A 12,743-nucleotide genomic window follows, 5' to 3' on the forward strand; every position below is an offset into this window, starting at 1 on the left:
TCTATTGATTAGTTTTAAATGCTATGGACCTATGTGAATGGCGGTATTTGTAAAAATTTCTTAACAGAAGGGAAAATTTAAAAAGTTGTCATTAAAAAACTAAATGCAGTAGAGATCTGAAATAATTTTTAATAAAAAGCTTGTTCAGAATGTTATCATGCACTTCAAAGCTTTTTTTCATCTTTAATTTGGAAAAACAAAATAAGAAAATGTGAAACATTTTGCAAATTTCAAAGTGTTTTGAAAATATGAATAGTCATAGGATGTTAACTTACTGTATCCACAAAGACGCACACGAGATGCTGTTAGTTGGTACAATTATTTTATTTACGTGTATTTACAAGTTATACACACATATAACCTTAATCGCTGTTGGGACAAGCAAAACACTCACATCACAAACCGTCATTTAAAAACAACTGCCAATCGCTGCACATCGAGAATACAATCTTGGAACACAAATAAAACAGTTGACCGCTTAAAAGCATGTCTACACGTTGCTACATAATAACTCTCTTCCAACAACTCACTTAACAGTAACTCTCAATAACTAACTTCATCGTCAAGATAGTTCCCTGGCCAGGCTTCTAGAAAGATACGTTACCAAAAAAACTACCTTCGTGAAAATTCTAGAGTTACCAATATACAGATTACAATGTACAGAATATTCTCAATCATTATAGTGCCTATATATATCTATATATATATATATATATATATATATGGTAAGAATAAATTATAATATTAATTTACAGGTATTTACATTAACAGAACTGATATAAAAGTCTATGTACAACATATGTTTCATGATGTAACCTCACGCACAATACAATCATTCAACTACGTAAATAATAATAATAACACTAATACTTTCATGACATAACCTCACACAACGCGATCATATCGTAATAATAATACAAATACTAACTAGATAGAACACTTCACAGCCATACATACAAGTAATAATAATAATAATAATAATAATAATAATAATAATAATAATAATAATAATAATAATAATAATAATAATCGTAAAATAATAATAATTATTATTATTATTATTATAATTATTATTATTATATTATTATTATATTATTATATTATTATTATAATTATAATTATAATTATTATTATTCAAGCTTGATATTTGCATTAGTTACCCATGGGTGAGAGAATATTGTTATCAAGTTATACCTGTTATCGCACTTGCGTCAATGTTAACTGTCGTGAGAAATTATAACTTGGAAACTTGACTGTCAGCAATGACATTAATGCCTTCTTAAACTACCAAAATATTTCTTCATAAAAATGAGAGATTCTAATTTTTTGTTTCTTTAGAAATTATTTACTCTAAAACCCCCATCCTGAACATTCTAAAATTGCATGGGATATTATTTGATCATTGTACTTATGGAAGGTACAATCAGAGTGGCCAATATTTGTCTGTACAAAATGTGAGAATTTTGTAAGTTAGGCCTATCTAAACTCAACATCAAAAAATCCCAGGTACTTATACATTCGAACTATTTGCTGACGTTGAGTAAATGTAACGCAAAATTGGTATTCTTTTTAGTGCTGTAAGACTCCATCTCCATAGCGAATTTAATTAAAGGATGTCGGACGGAGCCTTTGGTTGTAGCATCATATACAACCATTACACCGGCTCAAGGAACACAGGGCCACCTTCTCCCGTCCTCCATTTGAGTAATTGTTGCCCGACACATCCACGTCGCAGGGGTGGGCATCCTACACTCCAACAGGCCGGAGTGATAGGATGGCTGAGTTCAGACAGAGACCCAGTCCCATGGGGTATATCACGGAACCCGTGCCCAGGGTTGCGGGTGAAGACCTCAATGGCAGCAAGGGCGGAGATGATGATTCGGTGCGGCAGAGCTGGCGAAAGAGGCAACCCATCCTCTGGGGAAGTACATATGGAACCCACTGCCTTGTGGGATGAGGAGGGATCCTCAAAGGCTAAAGGAGTAAACCCCAGAAGAAAATCCTTTATGTTAGGCCCAACGAGCCAGTAAAGAAGTAATTGTTTGAATGCTTTCAATGTACGGACAAGCCTTGGATCGAACATACCAGAAAAAGACTCCACCTTCTGGCACTTCAAGAACTAATGATGACCCTAAGAAGGCTGATGTTTATCCTGAAAATGTAAGAAGATATACCGATCAAAGACATAACGACCGGAATAGACTTTACCAAGAAACCAAACAGAGTAGGAACCCTGAATATAATTACACTGACCAAGAAGTGTGAAGAGATAGTCGACCTGATGGAAAGGAGGAAGATTCATATATTAGGAATGAGTGAGACAAAATGGAAGGGGATGAAATCAAAGAAACTGAGGGAAGATTACAAGCTATACTGGCATGGTAACAAGAAGGAAACGAAGAATGGAGTTGGATTTGTGCTACATAAAGATAATGAAGCCATAACAGATATCACATGTATAAATGAAAGAATGATCAAAGCCAAAGTAAAACATGGCAGTAACAGTCTCACAATAATCCACGTATATGCTCCGCAGACAGGATGTAATGACGACGAAAAGCAAGAGTTCGTTGAGAAATTGGAGGACCTTGTACAAGAGGATAATATTATGATAAGGGATCTAAATGCCCAAGTTGGAGTAGATAGAACATGCTATGAAGAGGTAATGAATGAGCCCTTTGGATATGGGGGAAGGAATGCTGAAGGCGAGAATGTCCTAGATTTCTGTGCCAGAAATAACATGAAATAAAAAACACCTGCTTCAAGAAACAAGACAGCCATAAAATAACCAGATACAGCTGGGATGGAAGAACTAAAACAGTCATTGATTATGTAATAATAGATAGAAAAAGTGGAGAAGGCGTGAGAGATGTAAAAGTTATTCCCAGTGAATGTTTAGATAGCAATCACAGGCTGCTAATAGCTAACTTGAACTATACGGTTGTGCGAACACCAAGTGCACAGAAAATACCAAGAATAAAAGATTGGAAATTGAAAGATGAGGCAAACAAAAAAGCTTTTCAAGAGTTAGTAATGGAAAAGGTATCAAAGAATGAAACACAAAGTGCAAAGGAGGAATGGAACTTGTTTAAAACAACATTAGTGAGTTGTGCAGTAGAAATATGAGGCAAAACAAGAGGAGGGAAAAAGAAGGAAGAGACCAGCTGGTGGAGTAAAAAAGTAAGAGAAGCTATTAAAGACCAAAATATGGCAAAGAAACAAAGATGTTGAGAATCAAAATAAATGCAAGGTGTCTTACCACAACAAATATATAGAGATAAATTATTAGTGAGGAGAATTTTGAAGGAAGAGAAGGATAAGAGTTGGGAGGTTCACACAAAAACTAGAGGAGTACTCAAAAGGGAATCAAAAGATGTTTTATGGAATACTGAAGAGTGGGAGATCAAAGAGGGTATTACAGCAACTGAAACAGAGGATGGAATCCTAATCCAGAATATAGAAAACGTCAGAGAAGAAATGGGAAACTATGTCGACAAGTTGTTAAATGGCAATGAAGAAGAAAAGCACGAAAACAATGAACCTATCAAACATAGAGAAGAAGAAAGACCAATTATGTGGTTAGAAACAGAAAATGCCCTGAAGCTTATGAAAGGAGGAAAATCACCAGGAGTAGATGGATTATCTGCAGATATAATCAAAGCGGCTGGCATACAAGGTCTTCAGTGGCTACACCGAACACTGGAGTAATCTGGAGAGAAAATAAGATACCAGATGAATGGAAAAAAAGGATTGATCATACCAGTATTCAAGAAAGGAAGCAGAAGAAAGTGTACAAAATACAGAGGAATTACCCTGCTACCACACTGCCTCAAGATATTGGAAAAGATCATAGCGAAGAGATTAAGAACAAGGATAGAAAATCAGTTTGAAGAACAACACTGCCTCAGAGGCAACAGAGGAACAATAGACCTAAGTTTTGCTGTTGGACAACTAATGGAATAGTACTGGGAAAAAGGGAAAGATCTGATAGTAGTGTTCCTAGATATAGAAAAAGCCTATGACATTGTTCCAAAGAGCAAAATATGGGAATGTTTGCATGAACTAGGGGCACCAAGTTCTCTAATTTGCAAGATCCAATTGCTATATGAAAACTGTGAAAGTAGTGTACAAATAGGGAATGGCAGATCTGAATGGTTCCAAACAAAGAGGGGTGTACAAGCCAGTGCACTATCTCCACTACTTTTCCTTGCAGAACCTGGCGATTTGAATGCATTAGTGTTTGCAGATGATGTTGCCATTTGGGGAGAAACAGAGCAAGAAGTCCAAAGGAAATTAGATTGCTAGGTCAACAAATTTAAGGAATATAAGTTAATTGTGAGTAAGAAGAAAACAGTAGCAATGAAATTGAGTAGAACACCCAGCAAATGTGATCTCAAACTTCATGGAGAGAGAATTGAATGTGTAAAAGCTTCAACTATCTTGGAAGTATTGCATCGAAACAGGGGAGTGCTAAATTGGAAATCCAGAACAGAGTGATAAAAGGTTCCACGTTCTTCTATCAGGTACGAAATCTAGTGTTGGACAAAGCAGTTCCCGTAAAAGCCAAACAAACAATGTTCAGGTCTTACCTCCTGCCAATCATGACGTATGGGTTGGAGACCTGTGTGTTATGGAAAAGAGACATCAGCAAACTGCAAGCATGTGAAATGAAATTTTTACGATCTGCTATGCAAAAAAACAAGAAGAGACAGAATTAGAAATGACATGCAAGTGACCTGTACGATGAAAAAAGACTACGCATAGCACGGTTGAAATGGTTTGGGGATGTGCAAAGGACGGAAGAGACTAGAACCCCCAGACAATACTTGGAAATGGCAGTACCTGGAAGGAGACCTGTTGAATGTTCCAGAAGAAGGTGGCTGGACCAAATAAATGCAGACCTCATCGAGAAAGGAACAACAATGCAGGATGTGAAAGGAGAGGAACTCTATAATGACAGGAACCGATGGAGGCATATTGTTCACAAAAATCCCACCCAGCCCACTGGAAGGATACCCAGATGATGACTATGTCGGATGGATACCTTCCTTCCTAGGATGTTCTAGTAAGAAAGAAACCGGATGGTTCCTTGGGACATACCGTCTATCGTAAACCTACTCACACAAATCGCTACCTCCACGCAGATCTCACCACCATCCAGCACAAAAACAGGGCATTCTCACGACACTCACCATAAGAGCAACACGAATTTGTGAGCCATCAAGTATCCAGGAGGAGATGGACACACTCACTCATGTTCAAGTGTAATGGTTACAATGATGTACAGATTCACAGAGCCCTGCATCCCAAGGGGGACAACTAAGCAAAGCTCCCAGAAAGAAAAAGTTAAGGGAACTGCCTACCTGTCTTACATTCACAACACCACAAACAGAATTGCCAATGTCCTCTGCAAGCATAAGATAAAAACCGGGCTTGGCATCGTCACTAAAATTGCTTACAGTTTAGGTAAAAGCAAGGACAAATTGTCCCCACTATTACACCCTGCGATACACAAAATTCCTTGTACTTGCAGCAAGGTATACATTGGCCATACATGCCGGTCCACTGGGACCCGCACCAAGGAACACCAAAGAAATATCCGCGTCAACCAGTCAGACAAGTCAGCAATAGCTGAGTACGCCCTATCGTCGGGTCATGATGTCTTGTTCCAACATGTTCGAGCTCTTACCCACACTAAACACTAGGATTATAAGGGAAGCTGTGGAAATATGTAAAAATTTGAACAATTTCAACAGGGACACTGACTATCAATTAAGTAATACATGGTTGCCAGCCATGTCCTTTCTATACTGTTATTTTGTTTCAGTGTTTGCCAAATTCATACGTTCATCATCACCAGTTGGTTCATTCCAAGCTGTATTATATGTTAATATCAAACCTTCATTATGTGTGTACACCGGTTATGTCAACAACTCCCCCCACCCACTCTCTTCTCACACAGTCTTACATCATTGTCATCCTCTGGTTTTCTCCACATGCTTTCTTTCTATTCTTCAACTCTGTTCTATTCTATCCTGGTCTCTTTTGTTGCATTTATCTTATTAGTTTCTATTTTCTTCTACCACGTTCGCCCCTGATTCGTCTGAAGTCCTTTTTGATAGAACGTCTTAACTGGGGCTTAATGTTGTCGTCAGCTCCCGCTTCGAGCACTGTGCCAGCAGACAGCGAGCCAACTGGTGACGAACAAGCGTACCACTACAGTTTACCAACGGTAAAGCATTCTTAAATTCAAACTCTCATTATTTTAGAAGACATCCTCGTGAACAGATGAGATTTTCTTCTGAAGACACAGAGCAAAGTTTTCTGCAAAATGTAAAGAGTTTCACCTTGTTTTCTCGTCATGGCATAAGCCCAAAAGCCCGTATCATGTCTACAAGTACGGGCCGTGAAAGCATCAATGTTATTATTATTAATAATAATACTTACATTTTAAGATGCAGTAGAACCTCATTAATCCAGACTGAGGCTCTAGGTTATCCAAATTTATGAAAGACCAGATTAAACAAAATAACTTATGAAATGATTCAAGGTACATGTTTAAACACTCTGTTCAGTAAAATGAATTGTGTACAGTACAGAAGAAATACAAAGGTTTTTTAGTATACAAGATATAATGCAGTACAGTATAAGGCCCTACAAAATACAGAATAACTAGTGGAGTACAGAATCAGAACATGGTAATCAAGGCACACGTTCAATGACCACACTTGACATGCCTACTAGTTTGAAGAAACGTGTACACAAAGACGCACACAAGATGCTGTCAGTTGGTACAATTATTTTATTTACATTTACAAATTAACACACACATAATCTTAGACAGTATCACAACAAAAACACTTCGCTCCGCGAACATCAACAAAGCCGCCATTTTAAAAACAACTGCCAATCGCTGCACATGGAGATTACAACCTTGAAACACAGTTGAAACAGATGACTACCGACTTCAATAAGCAGACTGCAACTACTGCATGTCAACCCGAAATATATATATTCGTGCTGCACCAAAACTCTACTCAACAATAACTCTCCAACCAATAACTCCCTTGTCACCGTCAAGATCGTCTCCTTATATATGTCCTGGCCAGGATTCCCGAAAGATGCGTTACAAGCAATACGTTCGTGAAAATTCTAGAGTGCCTAATCAATATCAATCAATACTGATCTGCATTTAGGGCAGTCACCCAGGTGGCAGATTCCCTATCTGTTGTCTTCCTAGCCTTTTCCTACATGATTTCAAAGAAATTGGAAATTTATTGAACGTCTCCCTTGGTAAGTTATTCCAATCCGTAACTCCCCTTCCTATAAATGAATATTTGACCCAATTTGTCCTCTAGAATTCCAACTTTATCTTCATATTGTGATCTTTCCTAACTTTATAAACGCCACTCAAACTTATTCGGCTACTAACTCCATTCCACGCCATCGCTCCGCTCACAGCTCGGAACACACCACTTACTGAGATTTACAATATTAAAATTCTTGCACCGTTTTGATACATTTTTATTTGCCTTTTAGCAAAATACTTTTGAAGATCCTCACATACACACTCTCCTTGTTCATTAATTATACCTGGAATGTCTTTCTTGGAACCTGTTTCCAAGAAGGACATTCCAGGAATAATACTACAATAATAATACAAAGATTTTAATGTACAGAATATTCTCAATCGTTCTAGTGCCTATTACCATTCTGGAAGTTACAGTGTTTTTCACAATTATGGATTACAATATATAAGCTACATATACAGGTAAGAAGAAATTATAATATTTATTTACAGGAATTTACATTAACTGAACTGATATGAATATTTATAATTATATAACACATGTTTCATGACATAACCTCACAAACAGCACAATCATATTGTATGTACATATGACATAGTAATAATAATACTAAATGGATGCAACACTTCATAGCTATACATACAAGCAATAATAATAATAAAATTATAATAATAATAATAATAATAATAATAATAATAATAATAATAATAATAATAATAATAATAATAATAATAATAATAATAAATGTTCTGAGCTCGGTAAATTCATGAAGCAGGATGCTACCCTACTTGCACATAGTCCAAGTGAGGATCTCTCCTCTAACGGGTTATGGACCACCGGTGAATTGTATAGTCCTAGCCGCCTGAGCACAAGGAGGGTCACGACCCAGAATATGTCCGAGATGCCCACTCCCATTCCATAGCAACTGGTATCCCGACTCTCAGGACCACTTACTAGGCCACTCAGCCGTTGCCCATGGTTCACAAACTAGGACGTGACTACAGTAACCCACAAACATGAACACGAGCAACCCTCGGACCTATGGGAGTAACGGAGTCCCACTCCCATTTGACAGGCAAGGGACTCCTTGGAAACAACTTCGCGAACGAAATGGAATTCGATGGGGAGCTATCAATATTAATGGGGCTTATGGAAGAGTGAAAGTAGAACTGGCTGAGTCACCAAAGAGGATGCATTTGGAAGTGCTAGGAGTAAGTGATATTTGGGTAAGGGGAGATAACGAGGAAGAGATAGGAGATTATAAAGTGTACTTGACGGGTGTTAGACAGGGAAGGGCAGAGACTGGGGTAGGGCTCTTTATCAGGAATACCATTGCACGCAACATAGTTTCTGTTAGGCACGTAAATGAGCGAATGATGTGGGTAGATTTGTCAGTTGGAGGAATTAGGACTAGAATTGTGTCTGTGTATTCACCATGTGAGGGCACAGATGAGGATGAAGTTGACAAGTTTTATGAAGCATTGAGTGACATCGTGGTCAGGGTCAACACCAAGGATAGAATAGTGCTAATGGGCGATTTCAATGCGAGAGTTGGGAATAGAACTGAAGGATACGAAAGGGTGATTGGTAAATGTGGGGAAGATATGGAAGCTAATGGGAATGGGAAGCGTTTGCTGGACTTCTATGCTAGTATGGGTTTAGCCGTTACGAATACATTCTTCAAGCATAAGGCTATTCACCGCTACACATGGGAGGCTAGGAGTACCAGATCCATAATAGACTATATCTTAACAGACTTCTAATTCAGGAAATCTGTTAGGAATATACGAGTTTTCCGTGGATTTTTCGATGATACAGACCACTATCTGATCTGTAGTGAACTAAGTATCTCTAGGCCTAGGGTAGAGAAAGTGACATCTGCCTGCAAACTAATAAGGGTAGAAAATCTCCAGGACGAGGAAATTAGACAGAAGTACATAGATATGATTAGTGAGAAGTTTCAAACAGTAGACAGTAAGCAGGTTCAGGATACAGAAAGTGAATGGGTGGCATACAGGGATGCGGTAGTAGAAACAGCAAGGGAATGCCTAGGAACAACTGTGTGTAAAGATGGGAAAAGGCGAACATCTTTGTGGAATGATGAAGTGAGAGCAGCTTGTAAACGTAAAGAGAAGGCTTATCAGAAATGGCTCCAAACAAGGGCCAAGACAGACAGGGATTTGTATGTAGATGAAAGAAACAGAGCGAAACAAATAATTGTTGAATCCAAAAAGAAGTCATGGGAAGATTTTGGTAACAACCTGGAAAGGCTAGGTCAAGCAGCAGGGAAACCTTTCTGGACAGTAATAAATAATCTTAGGAAGGGAGGGGAAAAAGGAAATGAACAGTGTTTTGAGTAATTCAGGTGAACTCATAACAGATCCCAGGGAATCACTGGAGAGGTGGAGGGAATACTTTGAACATCTTCTCAATGTAAAAGGAAATCATCCTGGTGGTGTTGCGAACAGCCAAGCTCATGGGGAGGAGGAAAATGGTGTTGGTGAAATTATGCTTGAGGAAGTGGAAAGGTTGGTAAATAAACTCCACTGTCATAAAGCAGCAGGAATAGATGAAATTAGACCTGAAATGGTGAAGTATAGTGGGAAGCTTGGGATGAAATGGCTTCCTAGAGTAGTAAAATTAGCATGGAGTGTTGGTAAGGTACCTTCAGATTGGACAAAAGCAGTAATTGCACCTATCTATAAGCAAGGGAACAGCAAGGATTGAAACAACTATCGAGGTATCTCATTGATTAGTATACCAGGCAAAGTATTCACAGGCATCTTGGAAGGGAGGGTGCGATCAATCGTTGAGAGGAAGTTGGATGAAATCCAGTGTGGTTTCAGATCACAGAGAGGCTGTCAGGATCAGATTTTCAGTATGCGCCAGGTAATTGAAAAATGCTACGAGAGGAATAGGCAGTTGTGTTTATGTTTCGTAGATCTAGAGAAAGCATATGACAGGGTACTGAGGGAAAAGATGTTCGCCATACTAGAGGACTATGAAAATAACGGCAGATTATTAAAATCAATCAAAGGCAATTGGACTGTAATGAGAATTGATGGTAGAATGAGTTCTTGGTTCAGGGTACTTACAGGGGTTAGACAAGGCCGTAATCTTTCACCTTTGCTGTTCGTAGTTTACATGGATCATCTGCTGAAATGGCAGGGAGAGATTGAGTTAGGTGGAAATGTAATAAGCAGTCTGGCCTATGCTGACGACTTGGTCTTAATGGCAGATTGTGCCGAAAGCCTGCAGTCTAATATCTTGGAACTTGAAAATAGGTGCAATGAGTATGGTATGAAAATTAGCTTCTTGAAGACTAAATTGATGTCAGTAGGCAAGAAATTCAACAGAACTGAATGTCAGATTGGTGATACAAAGTTAGAGCAGGTCGATAATTTCAAGTATTTAGGTTGTGTGTTCTCCCAGGATGGTAATATAGTAAGTGAGATTGAATCAAGGTGTCGTAAAGATAATGCAGTTAGCTCGCAGTTGCGATCAACAGTATTCTGTAAGAAGGAAGTCATCTCCCAGACGAAACTATCCTTACACTGGTCTGTTTTCAGACCAGCTTTGCTTTACGGTAGCGAAAGCTGGGTGGACTCAGGATATCTCACTCATAAGTTAGAAGTAACAGACATGAAAGTAGCAAGAATGATTGCTGGTACAAACAGGTGGGAACAATGGCAGGAGGGTACTTGGAATGAGGAGATAAAGGCTAATTTAGGAATGAACTCGATGGATAAGGCTGTACGCATAAACCGGCTTCAGTGGTAGGGTGATGTGAGGCGAATGGAGGAGGATAGGTTACCTAGGAGAATAATGGACTCTGCTATGGAGGGTAAGAGATGTAGAGGTAGACCAAGACGACGATGGTTAGACTCGGTTTCTAACGATTTAAAGATAAGAGGTATAGAACTAAATGAGGCCACAACACTAGTTGCAAATCGAGAATTGTGGCGATGTTTAGTAAATTCACAGAAGCTTGTAGACTGAACGCTGAAAGGCATAACAGTCTATAATGATAATGAATGAATAATAATAATTGTAAAAATAATAATCATAATAATAATAATAATAATAATAATAATAATAATAATAATAATAATTCAAGCTCGATATCTGCATTAGTTAGCCGCCACACTCTCTTGGTTTACACCATTTAACCACACACAAACCACCTCAGTCGCACAGCCCTCCTGTTGGCGCTGTCAAAGTCCACAGTTTGCAGCCCGGCGGTTCAGTCGGGGACCACCACCTTCACATGGTGGGTCCGCTGGGTCCAGTCGACGGTGTCTTCGTTCCTGGCGATGGTGATCCAGAGGTCCTCGCGTGGCATTCGAAGCTACGCTGGCTTTCCCCTCGTTCATACCTTGGTGTTCTGTCAGGCGGCACCCTCATTTGGTGGTTGTCGCTTCGGACCCCATTGGTTCTCTGTCTCGTAGAAGGGGTCCCACTGGCCGTGTCATTGCCATCGCTACCTCCATCTCCTGGGACATTGTCTGAGCCTCCCCATAGTCCTGCTCCACGCTGAACATCCTCCCTGGACAGCTCACTGTGCCGTGGAGCTTACTGCGGCTGTCGAGCACCTTGCTCTTGGTGTCATGGTGGAACGGCCCATTCACTGTCGTGTCATCTGGTTGTTCGGTCCCAATGTCGAACACCCACGCAGTTCCATCGGCGCGCTGCGCCCCCTCCCGCATCCAGCCTCGGCAGTCAGCTCCCTTATGTGGACAGCACCGAACCTGCCGAATTCTTCCACAGCTTCCTCGCAGGTCGAACATGACTGCGGGCTGCGTCGTACTTCTATCTCCTGCCCACGAAGTCCAGTGATCGAGTATTCAGCTCCTTCTTCTGACGTCAATCCGGTCTTGAACTGGGCCCCGATTTTCTCCTCGAGTTTTCCAAGCTGGGCCTCGATTATCTCTGCGAGTTTTACCAACTGGGCCCCAATGTTCTCCTTGAGTTTTCCAAACTGGACATCAATGTCATCCTCGAGCTTTCCAACCTTGGCCTCAATGTTTTTAGCCTGGGCCTGAATGAAGGAAGTTAACTGTTTAAGCATCACAACGGTCCTCTGGTCGTTCTTCATTTTCGAGTCCAATAGATTTAATAGTCCTATCACGGTGGCCATTTAACGTATCCACAGAGATGCTGTCAGTTGGTACAATTATTTTTATTTACACGTATTTGCAAATTAAACACACACATAACCTTGATCACTGCTGTCCCAACGAAACATCACCAAACCGCCACTCTGACAAAAGCCAATCGCTGCACTTGGAAGATACAACCTTTGAACACAACAGTTGACTGCTTAACAGCATGTCCACATGTGGTCACAAGTATAATCTTGCTACACCATAACTCTACTGAACAATAACTCACTTAACAGTAACTAACTTCACCGTCAAGATCGTCTGTTTACAT

The sequence above is a fragment of the Anabrus simplex genome, chromosome 3 (genome assembly GCF_040414725.1).
Source record: "Anabrus simplex isolate iqAnaSimp1 chromosome 3, ASM4041472v1, whole genome shotgun sequence".
NCBI lineage: Eukaryota > Metazoa > Arthropoda > Insecta > Orthoptera > Tettigoniidae > Anabrus > Anabrus simplex.